The sequence below is a fragment of the Pleurodeles waltl genome, chromosome 7 (assembly GCF_031143425.1).
Source record: "Pleurodeles waltl isolate 20211129_DDA chromosome 7, aPleWal1.hap1.20221129, whole genome shotgun sequence".
NCBI lineage: Eukaryota > Metazoa > Chordata > Amphibia > Caudata > Salamandridae > Pleurodeles > Pleurodeles waltl.
The window spans coordinates 1,395,761,661-1,395,776,998 of record NC_090446.1 but is presented as its reverse complement, the minus strand read 5'-3'; positions in this window follow the sequence as shown (position 1 = coordinate 1,395,776,998).

The window sequence follows — 15,338 nt, the reverse complement described above, 5'->3', positions numbered from 1 at the left end:
TCTTGGCTGGGGTCTTGGCATCATGCTCTGTCTTGTTCCTGGATCTCAGGGACCGTTTGCGTGGTGGTTCTCCGTCTGCAGGGGGTGGGGTGCTGGTGTGGTGGTCCTGTGGCGGTGCCTCCTGTCCACTAGCTCCGGCGGAGGTGGTGGGCAGTTCTTCGTCCATGCTAGTGTCAGGGGCCCCTTGGAGTGCCACAGTGTCCCTCCTGGTGTTAAGTATCTCCTTCAGCACCCCTATGATGGTGCCCATGGCGGTGCTGATGGTTCTGAGTTGCTCCCTGAATCCCAAATACTGTTCCTCCTGCATGCGCTGAGTCACCTGAAACTTGGCCAGGACCGTTGCCATCGTCTCCTGGGAGTGGTGGTATGCTCCCATGATGGAGGAGAGGGCCTCGTGGAGAGTGGGTTCCCTAGGCCTGTCCGCCCCCTGTCACACAGCAGCCCTCCCAGTTCCCCTGTGTTCCTGGGCCTCCGTCCCCTGGACCGTGTGCCCACTACCACTGCCCCCAGGTCCCTGTTGTTGTTGGGGTGGTGGGTTATCCTGGGTTCCCTGTAGTGATGGGCACACAGGTGATTTACGTGTCCTGGGGACGGAGGTATGGGCCTGCTGGGTGGGTGCTGTGTTGGTGTTACCAGAGGGTGGAAGGTCTGTGGTGGCCTTTGACTGGGTGTGGGGAACCGACTGTCCCGAGGCCCACGATGGTCCGGGCTGGTCATCTGGATCCAGTTGGACAGAGCTGCTGTCATCACTGTGAGCCTCTTCTGTGGGTGGGGTGGAGATGTCTGGACCCTCCTGTCTGGTGACGTTGGGTAGTGGTCCTGCAGGGGTGTAAAAGCATGATTAATGCATCTGTGTGTGTCATGGTGGGCAATGGGTGGGTGACCGTGTACCTCAGTGCTAGCACTCCTGTCTGGGGGCTTGTGTGATGATGGTTGAGGGGGGGGGGGTGTATGGGTATGTGCAGTGGGCATGCTTTAGTGATGGGTGTCCATGCTTTGTTGTGTCATGCAGGGTTTGGTGTTGGGATGGGTGGTTTGTGTTATTAGTACATTTGTGAGGAGTTGTAGTGATAGGGGAGGGGGCGAGGGTGGGGGTCTGTGATAGCATGCAGGTAGGGTGGGGGATATGATAGTTAAGATTTGACTTACCAGAGTCCATTCCTCCACCGACTCCTGCGAGGCCCTCAGGATGCAGAATAGTCAAGACCTGCTCCTCCCATGTTGTTAGTTGTGGGGGAGGAGGTGGGGGTCCGCCGCCAGTCCGCTGTACCGCAATGTTGTGTCTGGAGACCTCAGAACGCACCTTCCCCCGTAGGTCGTTCCACCTCTTCCTGATGTCGTCCCGATTTCTTGGGTGCTGTCCCACTGCGTTGACCCTCTCGACTATTCTTCGCCATAGCTCCATCTTCCTAGCTATGGAGGTGTGCTGCACCTGTGCTCCAAATAGCTGTGGCTCTACCTGGACGATTTCCTCCACCATGACCCTGAGCTCCTCCTCCGAGAACCTGGGGTGTCTTTGCCATGCCATGGGGTGGTGTAGGTGATGTGTGGGGTGGTGTATGTGGTGATAAGTGTGGTGATATGTAGTGGTGTGTGGTGTTTTGTGCGTGGAAGTAGTGTGGGTGATGGTGTTGAGTGCCTGTGGCTGCTAGTTTGTGGATGGTGATGTCTCTCTCTGTGCTTCTTTCAGATTTTTTGGTTGTAGGGGTTTGTGGGTGATGTGGGTGTGTGTTTTATATAGTATTGAGTGTGTGGGAGTGGTGTGTGTATGTGTATCAGGTGTGTGTATTTCGAATTGTCCAATGTGGTGGTGTTTTGGAGATGTGTGTGTATTTTGAGCGCGGCGGTGTGCACCGCCAATGGAATACAGCGGTTGAAAGACCGCCGCGTGGATTCGTGGGTCGTGATAGCATGGGCGTATTTCTGTTGGCTTGACGGTGGAGGTTTTGTTTTCGCCAGTTTATCACTGACCTTTGGTGTGGTGGACTTGTGTGGGTGTCTGAATTTTGTTGGATTTCGGGATGTGGGTCATAATAGCTGTGGTGGAATTCCGCCGCCGCGGCGGTGTGTTGGCGGTCTTCTGCACGGCGGTAAGCGGCTTTTACCGCCAATGTTGTAATGACCCCCTCTGTGTGCTTTACCACTGAAAACCAGTGGTTGTGCTCTCTCCTCTAAACATGGTAAAATTGGCTTATTCCCAGTTAGCACATTTAATTTACTTTTATGAGCCTAGCAAAGTGGTACTACATCTACCCAGGGCCGGGAAAATAAATGTTACTAGTGGGTTGGCAGTACTTCTTGTGCCAACCACTTAAGTAATCTTTTTAACTATGTCTCAGGCCTGCCATTGCAGCCTATGTGCAGTTTTAAACTGCAAATTAGATCTGTTAAACTAAGCCGTTTGCCAGGCTTAAACCTTCCTTTTTAATACATATATGCCAACCCTAGGTTAAGCCCTATACAGCCTACTGAGGAGGGTGCAGTTTTAAAAACAGTTGGCAATGTGCTTTTAATGTTTACATGTCCCTGTAGTGAAAAACTCTTAAATTTGCTTTTCATACTGCAAGGACTACCTCTAACATTAAGTCACCTTGTTGCATTTATGCAATAAATTCCAATTAGGAGCAAGTATGGAAGTTGAGTTTGGTCTCTGAAAAAATTGAATTTAAAATCCTCTTTGATTGTAAAGGTGGATTTTAAGTCACAATTCTGAAAAAAACATGTTTAGAAAATTTGTATTTTCTTCTCCCTACCATTTGGTGCCTGTATCCAGGTTCACATGCCAAGGTCTACCTGGCAGCTAGTCTTTATGGACTACCCCCAGACAGTAAAACAAGGAGGGAATAGGTGTGTCAGGATGGGCCATCGCTGTCAGTATGAATGGGAAGATCTGTCACCTACCACACTTGCACATCACAAAGACTCTGGACCTGTGGATTCTACCTGGAAGGGCTGCCCAGCTGTGAATTCTGCCCTGCTGACCTGCTTGCAGACCAAGGACTGCCTCCAAATACACTTGAAAACAAGGCGTGTATAAAACATGGAATTACTCTGAAAACAGTCTGGAAGGTACTGAAAAAACCCAGACCCAGTCACCCTAAAGAAGTGGACAACAGTGGTGGTATTGAAAGCATTAAAAATGTGACTCACAAGTTCACCCAAAGGCCCATATTTATACTTTTTTTAGCGCTGTATTTGCGTCATTTTTTGACGCAAAAGCAGCCGAAACGTACAAAATGCAATTGTATTTTGTAAGTTTGCGCCGCTTTTGCGTCACATAATGGTGCAAATGCGGTGCTGAAAAAGTATCAATATGGGACAAAGTGCCTTGGAAAATTAGTATTTAAAAGCAACTGTATTTCAGAAGATGACCTTGCAACTTGCAATTTAAATTTTTCAAGGACAGATGTAAGTGCCACATGGTTCTGGAACAATAGTGCTTTTAGTACACTCAGCTTGTCAAAGTTACCATTACAGGTGGTGATGGAAAGCCACTAACATGCTACCCTAATCTCATTGATCAGGATTAAAAGTAAATTGCCACAGCAGGTCACTACTTGAGAAACAGAAATCAGAAATGGGATACCTGATCTCATCCCACAACAGCCTTGATCATTCAGTATCAAGTAACATCTGTTAGAAAGTAACTGGGAACACTGGACAGATTTGGGGCACTGGAATTCCCTTCAAGGAACATGCGAAATTGGCCACTGACACATTACATACCCCATGCACTGTCACCTGTTTACAAATCATTGAGTGGCCTACAGAAGCTTCGCTATAACTACCACTGACAAAAACGTCCTTTTCTCCGCTCATACATTTGTATTCAAAAGGTCATTCCTACACCTCGTGTATAATGCTCTGCCTACTGGAAAATGTTTCAAACATGATGTAAACTGAAACATGTTCATTGGTAGGGAGGTAACTCCATGTAATAGCCATTTTGCTGGGGTTGTTTCTGTCACAGTGAAAGGCAACTTTTCTAACTCTTCTGTGTTAAGCATTGTGTATGTTACATCCTTCTTTGCAATTATCTGCTGTTTGCATGTTAAATTGAAAAGCAGAATCAACTCTTTTGAGTTCACATGCTTACAGGGCAGGCAGTTTAATTTTTGGACCTGCAATATCCAACTCAACTGCAGTATAGCTCTAAGCTTACTCTGTCTATGCTGTAAAAAATGCATGTAATTTTGTATGATGCCAATTGCAGAATACACAGTGTTATTTAATGTGTAAATCCAAGTGGACAATGTATTCATTCAGTTAAGAACAACAGTCAATGCTTTCCCCAAATTAGTCTGATCTATTTGCCTTAAAAGAACAGCAGTCTCCATTTGAGAAAGCTTCCAAATGTCTTTATAAATGGCATACACAAATATTTTAGAACGTGGTGATTTAGGACCTAACAAGAAGTCTTGCAAATCCAGGTCATCAGAGAAGAGAGATTGGTGCTCTTCGACAGCTGACAAAGGCACATAATGTATCCATTGCTGACATAACTTCTGTACGCTATAAGTAGTGACAATCCCTGTATGTTGTGTGTTGACCTAAAAAGGGTCTGGTCTGCTTGCTTTAAAACCCCGTGATGAGTTTATAAAATGTGCTTTACAACCATTTGTGTCCACTGGCCATACACTGGGACCTGAAAGTGTTGAAATAAAAGGAACAATTTTGAACCATACGTTTGAGCTGATCTTCTGTGTAATTTACCAAACTTTCAACTCACTTACAATGCGGCAAATGCAACACAATGCATTTACCACAATGCCTTTACCACACATATAGCTTAGCATGCATGGCTTTACCACACATGCCTTTACTACGAATATACCTTTACCACACATCCCTTTACAACTAAATGAATGGTAAAGGTGTATGCGTGGTAAAGGTTTTAAAGGTATGTACAGGTAAGTATTAAGTGGGTTGAGTGGTGTATCTTTATATATATATATATATATATATATATATATATATATAGAGAGAGAGAGAGAGAGGGCTCTTGTGAATTAATAGATGTATGCTACACAGAGGAATCTCACAAGGCCGTTTAGACTTTGTTTTGATAGATATGGTGTTTAGGGTGGATAACAGTTATTGGTGGTAAAGGCATTTTTAGGTTTTAGGGTATGTATGGGATTTGGGGTGCTAAGGGCATTTTTAGGTTTTGGGTTGGTAGGGCTTTTGGGGTGTTAAGAGCATTTTTAGGTTTTAGGGTAGGTATTGATTTTTGGGTGGTAAGGCCATTTTTAGATTTCAGGGTGGGTATGAGTTTTGAGGTGGTAAAAGGTCATTTTTAGGTTCTAGGGTGGGTATGGGGTTTGAGGTGGTAAGGGCATTTTTAGGTTTTAGGGTGGATGTGGTTTTTTGGGAGGTAGGGATATTTTTAGGTTTTAGGGTGGATATGGGTTTTGAGTGGTAAGGAAATTTTTAGATTTTGGGTGGGTATAGTTTTTGGGGTGGTAAGGGCATTTTTAGGTTTTATGGTGGGTATGGGTTTTGGGGTGGTAATGGCATTTTTAGGTTTTAGGGTGGGTATGGGGTTTGAGGTGGTAAGGGCATTTTTAGGTTTTAGGGTGGATGTGGTTTTTTGGGTGGTAGGGATATTTTTAGGTTTTAGGGTGGGTATGGGTTTTAGGTGGTAAGAGCATTTTTAGATTTTTGGGTGGGTATGGGTTTTTGGGTGATAAGGACATCTTAGGTTTTCGGGTGGGTATGGGTTTTGGGGAGGTAAGGGCATTTCTTTAGGTTTTAGGGTGGGGATGGGTTTTGGCGTGTTAAGGGCATTTTTTCAGGTTTTAGAGTGGGTATAGGTTTTTGGGGTGGTAAGTGCATTTTTAGGCTTTAGGGTGGGTATGGGTTTTTGGGTGGTAAGGGCATTTTTAGATTTTAGGGTGGGTATGGATTTTAGTGTGGTAAGGACATTTTTAGGGTAGATAGGGTTTTTGGGTGGAAATATATATTATCTATCTATCTATCTATCTATCTATCTATCTATCTATCTATCTATCTATCTATCTATCTATCTATCTATCTATCTATCTAACTAGCTAGCTAGCTAGCTATAGAGATAGATAGGGTTTTGGGTAGAAATATATATTATCTATCTATCTATCTATCTATCTATCTATCTATCTATCTATCTATCTATCTATCTATCTATCTATCTATCTCTCTAGCTAGCTAGCTAGAGAGATAGATAGATAGATAGGGTTTTTGGGTGGAAATATATATTATCTATCTATCTATCTATCTATCTATCTATCTATCTATCTATCTATCTATCTATCTATCTATCTATCTATCTATCTATCTATCTAAATATCTATCTATCTATCTAGCTAGCTAGCTAGCTAGCTATAGAGATAGATAGATAGATAGATAGATAGATAGATAGATAGATAGATAGATAGATAGATAGATAGATAGATAGATAGATAGATAGATAGATAGATAGATAGATAGATAGTGTATGTTATATTTACCTCTACTTTTTACCATGCATATGCCTTTACCAACCATGCCTTTACTACAAATGTTTGTGGTAAAGACATGCGCGGTAAAAGCATGTGCCCTGGTTAAAACATTTTCTGGTAAGTGCATGCGTGGTAATGACCATGTGTTGTACTTACCGCATGTTAACATCCCAATCATCAGACATAGTACCTGGTGAAACTTTAGAGACATACAGAATTTGAATAGTTTCTGTAGAACCAAATATATCATTTAAAACCTTATCCCAAAAATTGGGAACTGGAATGGCAGAAATGTTTACAAGGGACAGAACTCTTTGCACTTTATGAGAAGACAAGTGAGGCTTTACTACCTCATCTACCAGTTCAACAGCAGAGCGTTCAGGAAGATAATGCCCATTTATAAGCAGGAAAACAGTCACAAATCCAATACAGAAGAAAAGAGGAAACAGTGTGAGTATAATCCACAAATAGAACCATGGACGGATCACATCAGTGCGTTCGAGCTAGTGAAAAGGTTTACGTATTCCATGAAGAGAAGTGGCAGTCAAATCTGAAGAAAAATTGTTGATATCGACAAAAGTACCCAGAAGCAGTCTGTACAAATGCAGGAGCCTCAGCAGGTGAAAGAGAACTGGTAGACGCCTCTAAGGGTGGTTCATCATAAACAAGTCCATTGCATTGAGAAGTAGTATAAAACTGTAGACTTACGTCCGATGCTTTTATCGTGCTCATAGCGATAACTGGAATCAACAATAGTTCATTCTCCGCATTCTACAACCTAGGGGAATCCAAGTTGGTGTTTTTTAAATGCTTGAAGAGGTATTCATGTATGGTAGTGAGAGGGGTTAGGGAACTACCCAGGAGTCCTCGAGGCCTACTGATGCAAAGTGTTTGTCTTTACAACCAGCAATGGGTGGCAAAATCATAATTCTGGTACATTGAATTCCAAAGACTAGTACCTGTGCACGGTATGTTGAGCCAAATTCTTTCTTCACCTCAATCTTTTCTCTACCGGATCCCCAACCTTCTGAATGCAGCTGGTAGTTTCTGGTGTATCCACTAATCCTACAGTGGCAGTGTATGAAGCAGAAAACTCATCTTGGAAGTACTGGAGTTGTAAGACAGTGAGACGTTCATTTATGTCAAAATGTGTTTTTGCCGTTGCTGCGCCAGGACCATCAAGATCTGGGACATACATTTGGATGCCAAACAGGACTTCATATGGGGTTCAGCCACCCAAAGATCTTCTAGGTAGATTATTTAATGCTCTCTGGACTCCATGAAGGTGGTGGATCAAACTGCAACCTGAACCTAATACTCTAGCTGTTAAGGATTGCTTTAGGTCTTTTTTCTTCCTCTCCACTATCGAATTTAACTTGGGATGATATGGAGAAGAATATTGCACAGCTACACCTTTGGGTTCCACTGGTATCCCTGTACGATTTGGAGGCAGATGTAAGGGCCTGGTCCGAGTGGAATGCAGCTACTGCATATGTCCTGATGAAGTCGTGCACATCTTTAATAACAGTGTGAGCGTCAGCCAGTCACTGTGGCCACACCCAGAGAAATTTGGAGCAAGAATCTACAGCAAGTAGAATATATTTGAATGCCTCATCTGAATAAAGGGGGCCACAATGGTCTAAGTATACACACTGAAATGGTTCATTTGAAACTAGCAGGATGTCTGCAGTGAGCATTTAATTGTGGAAACTTTAATTTGTTGGCAAATGCCACAGGTAAGCACAAACTGCTTTGTCTGTTTGTGCAGATCATGCCAACCATAATATTGTTGTAGCAAAGAAACTGTAACCCCCACATCACCATGAGCAAATGGTACCCCCTCATGTGCTGCTTTAAGTAATTCTAGCCTGCGGTCTACATTGGGGATCACCCGATTAGTCACCCCTGAAATGGTTACATAGGGAATGTTTTGGACACTCACTTGGTAGGAATATTTTGCTGGATATGCATTATGGCAGCCAATATTTCTTCATCTACTCTCATGTGGGAATTAATAATCATAGCAACAGTAGCAGTAATTACTGCAGATTTTGCTGCTTCATTAGTCAACAAATTCCCTACAATGTGTATTCCAACACATTGGTGTCTCAGTGTATGTATTACATGCGCCCATATTAACCTGTATTTTAGTTCTGCCACTGTTCCCCAAAGCACTTTATGCTTAATAGTATTTCCTTTAGAGTCTCTCAATCCATTTAGGTGCCAGTAATGCACATTTTTGTTGAAAGACTGGACACAATTATACAAATCGCACACTATAAGAGAGGGAAACTCAGGACCCATATGTCACAGTGCCAGAATCAAAGTAGTTGTGCAGTCCCATAGGGACTGTGTGAAGGTTTACTGAGGGTGGAATTTTCCATCCCTCATTACTCCATAAACAACTTGGCAAGCCGTAGAGTACTGATGTTTTTTGCCTATATCAGGCTGAACTGAACCCTCAATGTGCGTATATATATGTATCTATCTATATATATCTATATCTATATCTATCTATATATATATATATATATATATATATATATATAATGTATTTATACTGATCAAGAGGAAAAATGTTAGTGGGCATGGGGTATTCAGTTCATACTGGAGAAACTCTTGAGTTTGTAATTTAGGGGGTCATTCTAACTCTGGCGGGCGGCGGAGGCCGCCCGCCAGAGTTCCCCCGACAGAACACCGCTCCGCGGTCTGAAGACTGCCGCGGTGATTCTGTGTTTCCCGCTGGGCTGGCGGGCGACCGCCAGAAGGCCGACCGCCAGCCCAGCGGGAAACCCCTTCCCACGAGGAAGCCGGCTCCGAATGGAGCCGGCGGAGTGGGCAGGTGCGACGGGTGCAGTTGCACCCGTCGCGAATTTCAGTGTCTGCTAAGCAGACACTGAAATTCTTTGTGGGGCCCTCTTACGGGGGCCACTGCAGTGCCTATGCTGTTGGCATGGGCACTGCAGGGGCCCCCAGGGGCCCCACGACACCCCATACCGCCATCCTGTTCCTGGCGGGCGAACCGCCAGGAACAGGATGGCGGTATGGGGTGTCGGAATCCCCATGGCGGCGATGGAGGATTCCTGAGGGCAGCGGAAAACCGGCGGGAGACCGCCGGTTTTCCTGTTCTGACCGCGGCCAAACCGCCGCGGTCAGAATGCCCTGCGGGGCACCGCCAGCCTGTTGGCGGTGCTCCCGCCGACCCCGGCCCCGGCGGTCCTTGACCGCCGGGGTCGGAATGACCCCCTTAGTGTCAAACACATAATCTACATCAGTGGCAGTCAGGGAAGTAGCCGATTGTATCCATATAGGGTATAGAGCTCTCACATTAGGAATGCTAGCCTCTAGTGCTGGGACAGGAGTAACAACATGATGCTTTTTCCCTGAGCCAGTGGTCTTTCCTCAATGACAGCCACTCAAACTGCAGTAAGTATTTTTTCAGTGGATACAAATCGCATTTCAGCATTGGAATATAAATAAGATTTATATGCAGTTGGCACTGTTACCTTAATTGAATGTGGCATAGGTAAAGCCAATGACACCCAGCATGATCCGGATGGCCAGATTTGTTTTATTTACGTGTGTGTGTGTAAGTGCGTGCTTCCAGCATGTCTGTCTGTAGTGATCTGAGTATATGTGTCTATTGTGGTGTCAAATGTTTGCTGGAGAATTCTGGGCGAATTTAATGGTACAGTGGTTTTATGTGTTGTACATAATCTGGTATGTATGTTCTGCCAAAATTGAAAAATCCTAAAAAGGATTGTAGTTTTTAGGGGAGAGCGCAAAGCGCACTGTCCCCCTGATGTAATCTCTCTTTGGACTTCTAACCACGCCCATGTCACATCAATCCCTTACATTGGTTCGTGGGCTTGCCTTTTAAAATCAGCGTGCTTTCATTAGTGTAAGGCATGCATACGTCATGGCTTTTCTGGTGTTTAGCCCTCCTCGAGCGCACCGACAAACTACTGGAAACATACAAGGCTCCATGTTTTCTGTATGGTTTCAGGACTACCTTTTGTCGTTATTTTGCAGCGCGAGCAATAGTGCTCTTTTTTCCATTTAATGTGGCAAGAAAATTCTGGTTAGGAGTCTACAACGCTAATAGTTCTAACTCGACGAAATGCAAGACCTGTTTATGCAAATGCTTGTTTATGGTATGTGGTGGTTGTAATTGAGCACACTTCTCAAGAAAGTGAGGTTCCAGGCTCTGCCTTTCATTTGATAGCTCGTATTCTAAGAACAGGACACTGAGAAAGGCAAATTTTGTTTTCTTAAAGTTTAATTTATAGCCATGTTTTGCAAATCCCAGAACAATGTGATCTACTCTGACTAAATGCGTGTTTAAATCATTGTCCATTATATATTTGTCATTGACACAGGACAATGCTTTTGTATCAATATTGTGTAATATTGATGCTACAAGGACAGAAAACAGCCCTGGACTGTTTTAATACCCCTGAGGGAGCAGAGAAAACGGCATTGAGAGCTGAATATGGAAAAAGAGGTTAGGACCCTGCTTTCAGGTGCTATATTTTGGCAGAAAAACCCATTAGAAATATAATGGGTTGTTGTGTATTTTGTACGGACAATGTTGTTCATTAACGCAGTGAATTTTGTATTGCAAATGTGAGTATGTGACTATTTTGTGTCTGTAATCTAAGACTATTCTTTAGGAGTGATCCAGCTTAGCTACTGGGAACAGGGTGTTATTCATAGAAGATACATAAGGTTCTATTACTCCCTGGTACTCAAGTTGTGAGGGAATTTCTCTCACTGGAGCTTTTTGCTTCATGTTTTATTGGGTAATGGGGTTGCATTGGTGGGCTGGACCTTATGGAAATTACATGATAAGGAGAGTCCTTATCCCAGCCCACATGGTTGCGGTGTAGTGCAGAGGCTTGTGCAGCGTATGATTGCGTTACTTGATCAAGAAACAAGACTGAGAAAGATGGTAAAATCACATCTTTCCCTTGTGGGAAAGTTCTTACAAACTGCGGTGGACAATATTCTTCAGCCAAAAGAATATCATAGCTGAGTGCAAGGGTTTCACAGAAAATCGCTTTAATTGTGTGCATTATGACCCCCTCAATTTGAATATTTAAGCTATACTGGACTCGCCTATCTGGGGATTCCACTTCTAAGTAGTCATTAGTTTTTCTCACATCCAGAAAGTCTTAATGATTCTGATGAACTATTGTGATGTCTGCTGCGCTATCTAGCGGAGTCACTGCCCACATCTTGTTCTGTAGTAACGTTCTCAGTAAGAGTGGCATATTTCACCAAAATTTCCGCAACCTTCTTCTTTTTGAATTGGGGTTATGATGTCAGATGAGCATTGTGAGTCCTTTTTTGGGTTTCACATTCTCTTTTTGTCTGAACGCTGATAGTCCTACTCTCTCTGACTTTTTGTCAGATGAGTCCTGAAAGGAACAAAAAGGGCGTGTGTCAGTGCACTGATACTTGTTAGGCTGTTAAAAATTATCATGGTTACGTAAATCATAATGTTTTTCAGAGCTCTCCTCTATTCTCTCTGCTATTTTATTTTATCTGTATTTGATCTGTGTTTGTCCCAGCATTTCTTACAAGAGTCTTGAGCTTGCTTGGTATTATCCTTTTGAGCATTAAAACTGTGGCTTATTTAGTCAGGCCTCCAGATTGTCATGACGTATTGATGTATAGGTTTTGACAATCATTTTTGGCAACTCGCTCTCCTGATCCACTAAAGGAACTTGTGCAAGAAGTTGGCATCCTGCCAATGCTGCTGCGTTCCTCCTTATATTTTGTAAAATAATTGAGGATACTGTGACAAAATTGCCAATTAATTTCATCTCTAAATATAGGGCAGGGACAGCCCCATATTAATTTTGTATCTGTTCCAGCACATCGGGTAAAACAGGAAGAGATGGTGTACCATGAGTTATGGTATATATTGCAGCAAAGACTGTCCCCCATGTGGCACAATCATCTGTAGAGGGTAACCTGCCAAGTAGCAAGCCCATTGTGAGAATTCTGTTTGTCTTGGCATATCGTATTGGGAAACATTGCTTCACACTGGTTTGTTTTTTGAGCTACCATTGTTCTTCCCGCACCCGGATTCAGTAGCAGAGAGGACCGTCCACACACTTGATATTAAAAGAGACCTCATGGACTACACTGATAGGAGGACAAAAGCATTTTTAAGACACAACAACTATTTGTCCCCTACACTAAACCATACAAAGGCACTGCCATTTCAAAAGCAGGGATAGCTTATTATGCTTTGCTATGCTAAGATGGTTTCATATCATGTGTATTCAGACATGCTATGCCAAGACTAAAAGACATCTCCCTGCTCTGCCTAGGCTGCATTATTCACACAAGAAAGCAGCCTACATTGCTTTTCTGGGTAATAGCTAACTTCTGTAACGCAGCTACTGGCCCAGCCCACACACATTCTCTAAAAACTACTCTGTGGATGTCCTAGCACGCCATAAGCTCAGGTGAGCCAGGCTGTACAATGTACACTTTTTCAATCTTAAGCAACATCCTCTGGCTAACCAGCGCTTAGGTAAAAACTGCTTTGCAGTCTATGCAGATTATGTGTATAACTACACATGCCATGAACAGAAGATGTTACCCTGTAAGCTTCTGTTTTGACATTGTTGCAAATGCTTTCCTTTCCTTTTCTATCCTTGCAGCGCTATCTTTTTTTCACTTTTGGTGATCCATCTCCATCCTCACCCGCAATGGGGGAAAACATTCTAACAATGAAGAAAATGCCAATGTGCATTACCACCCATAGAAGAAGTCACCAAACCTTGTGACTCAAAAGAATCATCAGAGAGAAACAGGATGTACATGAATGAGCACAACACTAGATGGCAGGGGAGTCTGCAATGCATGTAAATCTACAGCCCTACATGCCACTAACAGATGCTGCCAGGCTAAGTTATATTTGCCTTTATTTTTGGTTAATCACTGAATGAGAGACCATGAATTTTCCAGTGATTTCCCTCAAGTGCTTCTTCCCCTGCCAAATACTCATCCCGCAATCCCTGTTGCTCTCCCCCTTGTGAGCTGCTCAGTCTCTACTGTGCTTCTCCTCATATCTCATGCACCGTGCTGCTCTCTGCTGCATGTACTCATCCCTTTTCCAACCCGTGTATTGCTGTTTTCCTTGTGTGCTGTTTGTCCTCTCCTCCCCAGTATAAAACACCAATATTTCATAGCCAAAAATCTTTTTTCAGGAAAATAGCATGCTTGTGTTTGGGAGATTTGAGTTTATTTACATACAATAAAGCCATAAAGTTGATAGCACAGTGTATATATTTCCAGAAGCTGTTTAATAACAAAATGATTGAAATTCATGACGTGTTCTGGAGACAGACTTACTGCTGCTATTCCTTTCATTTCATGTCTGGTGGAGACATTTCATCATCTATATTAAGCTTGTGATCACATAATGATTAGCTGTTTGAACTCCGAGCTCGTATTATTTTTAGCAACAGGTCTGGTCCATGTCTCTTCGAGATCTAACTCAGCTGGCAGCCTCATATTGTGAGTTCTGTGAAACTTTAACATTTTCTACACTGATTCTTCCAAGAAGATTGTTACCATAGTATACGGCTGTGAAGACGGAGGATGGAACATTGGAAGGAAGCGGAATGTAAATTTGAAAGAATATGCTATATGCAATTAAAAAATCAATAAGCTACATGAAATTGCACATGCAGATGCACTACTGTGAAATCCCATGTCTTCTTAGCACACTTAGAGCCAGATGTAGCAAAAGAAAATTTAGCGAGTTGCAAATTGCGAGTCAGACCGACTCGCAATTTGCAACTCGCAAAATTGTATGCAGAAAGGTGTCTCAGACACCTTCTGCGACTAGCTATGGGGTCGCAAAGACCCACCTCATGAATATTAATGAGGTGGGTCGCATTTTGCGACCCCATAGCGAGTCCATGCATTCACAGGGATGGTGGCCTGCTGAAGACAGCAGACCTCCATGTCTGTGACTGCTTTTTTAATAAAGCTGTTTTTTTTTTTTTAATTGCAGCCCGTTTTCCTTAAAGGAAAACGAGCTGCAATACAAAAAAATAATGAAACCATTTGGTTTCATTTTTTCAGAGTAGGCAGTGGTTCATTGGACCACTGCCTGCTCTGAAAAATTATTTTTGGCGACATTCACGAAGGGGAAGGGGTCCCATGGGGACCCCTTCCCGTTCGCGAATGAGTTACCACCCACTTCAAGTGGGTGTTAACTGCGAATTGCTTTGCGACCGCTTTCGCGGTCACAATGCAATTCTACATCGCGGTGCGAGTCGCAAATAGGAAGGGAACACCCCTTCCTATTTGCGAGTCGGTTTCACATTTTGCAAGTCTGTACCGACTCGCAAAATGTGAATCAGCATCGCGATGGCTGTTTTGCATGGCGCAAACTGCGTTTTTCACAGTTTGCGACATGCAAACCGGTTCCTACATCTGGCCCTTAGTGGTTTTAAAAAATTCTCACTTTTCCCATAGATTTTCAAAGTTTTCTGGTGAATTATAAACGCTCTGCCCCACTTCCCATCAGCCTCCCAGTCCCCAAATCACTGCTGACTGCTACACATCAACACTTTTAGACTTTTCCAGCTGTTTACGGCGGTCCATAATATTAACCCCGTTTTTAAGTTACAACAGTTGGGGCTGATCATGGTGTGTCTTCGGGAGCACTTTGCCCTTCAGTCACAAAAACAGGCCTCCGTCACTGGAGCGAGACATTCTAAAATATGGAACTGAAAATATTACAGATGGAAAGAAAAGAGGCGCAGACCAGGGACGTCACAGGACTTGAGGCAAAGAAGACGGATGGGTAGAACTGCAATTGTAGGCGTTGTT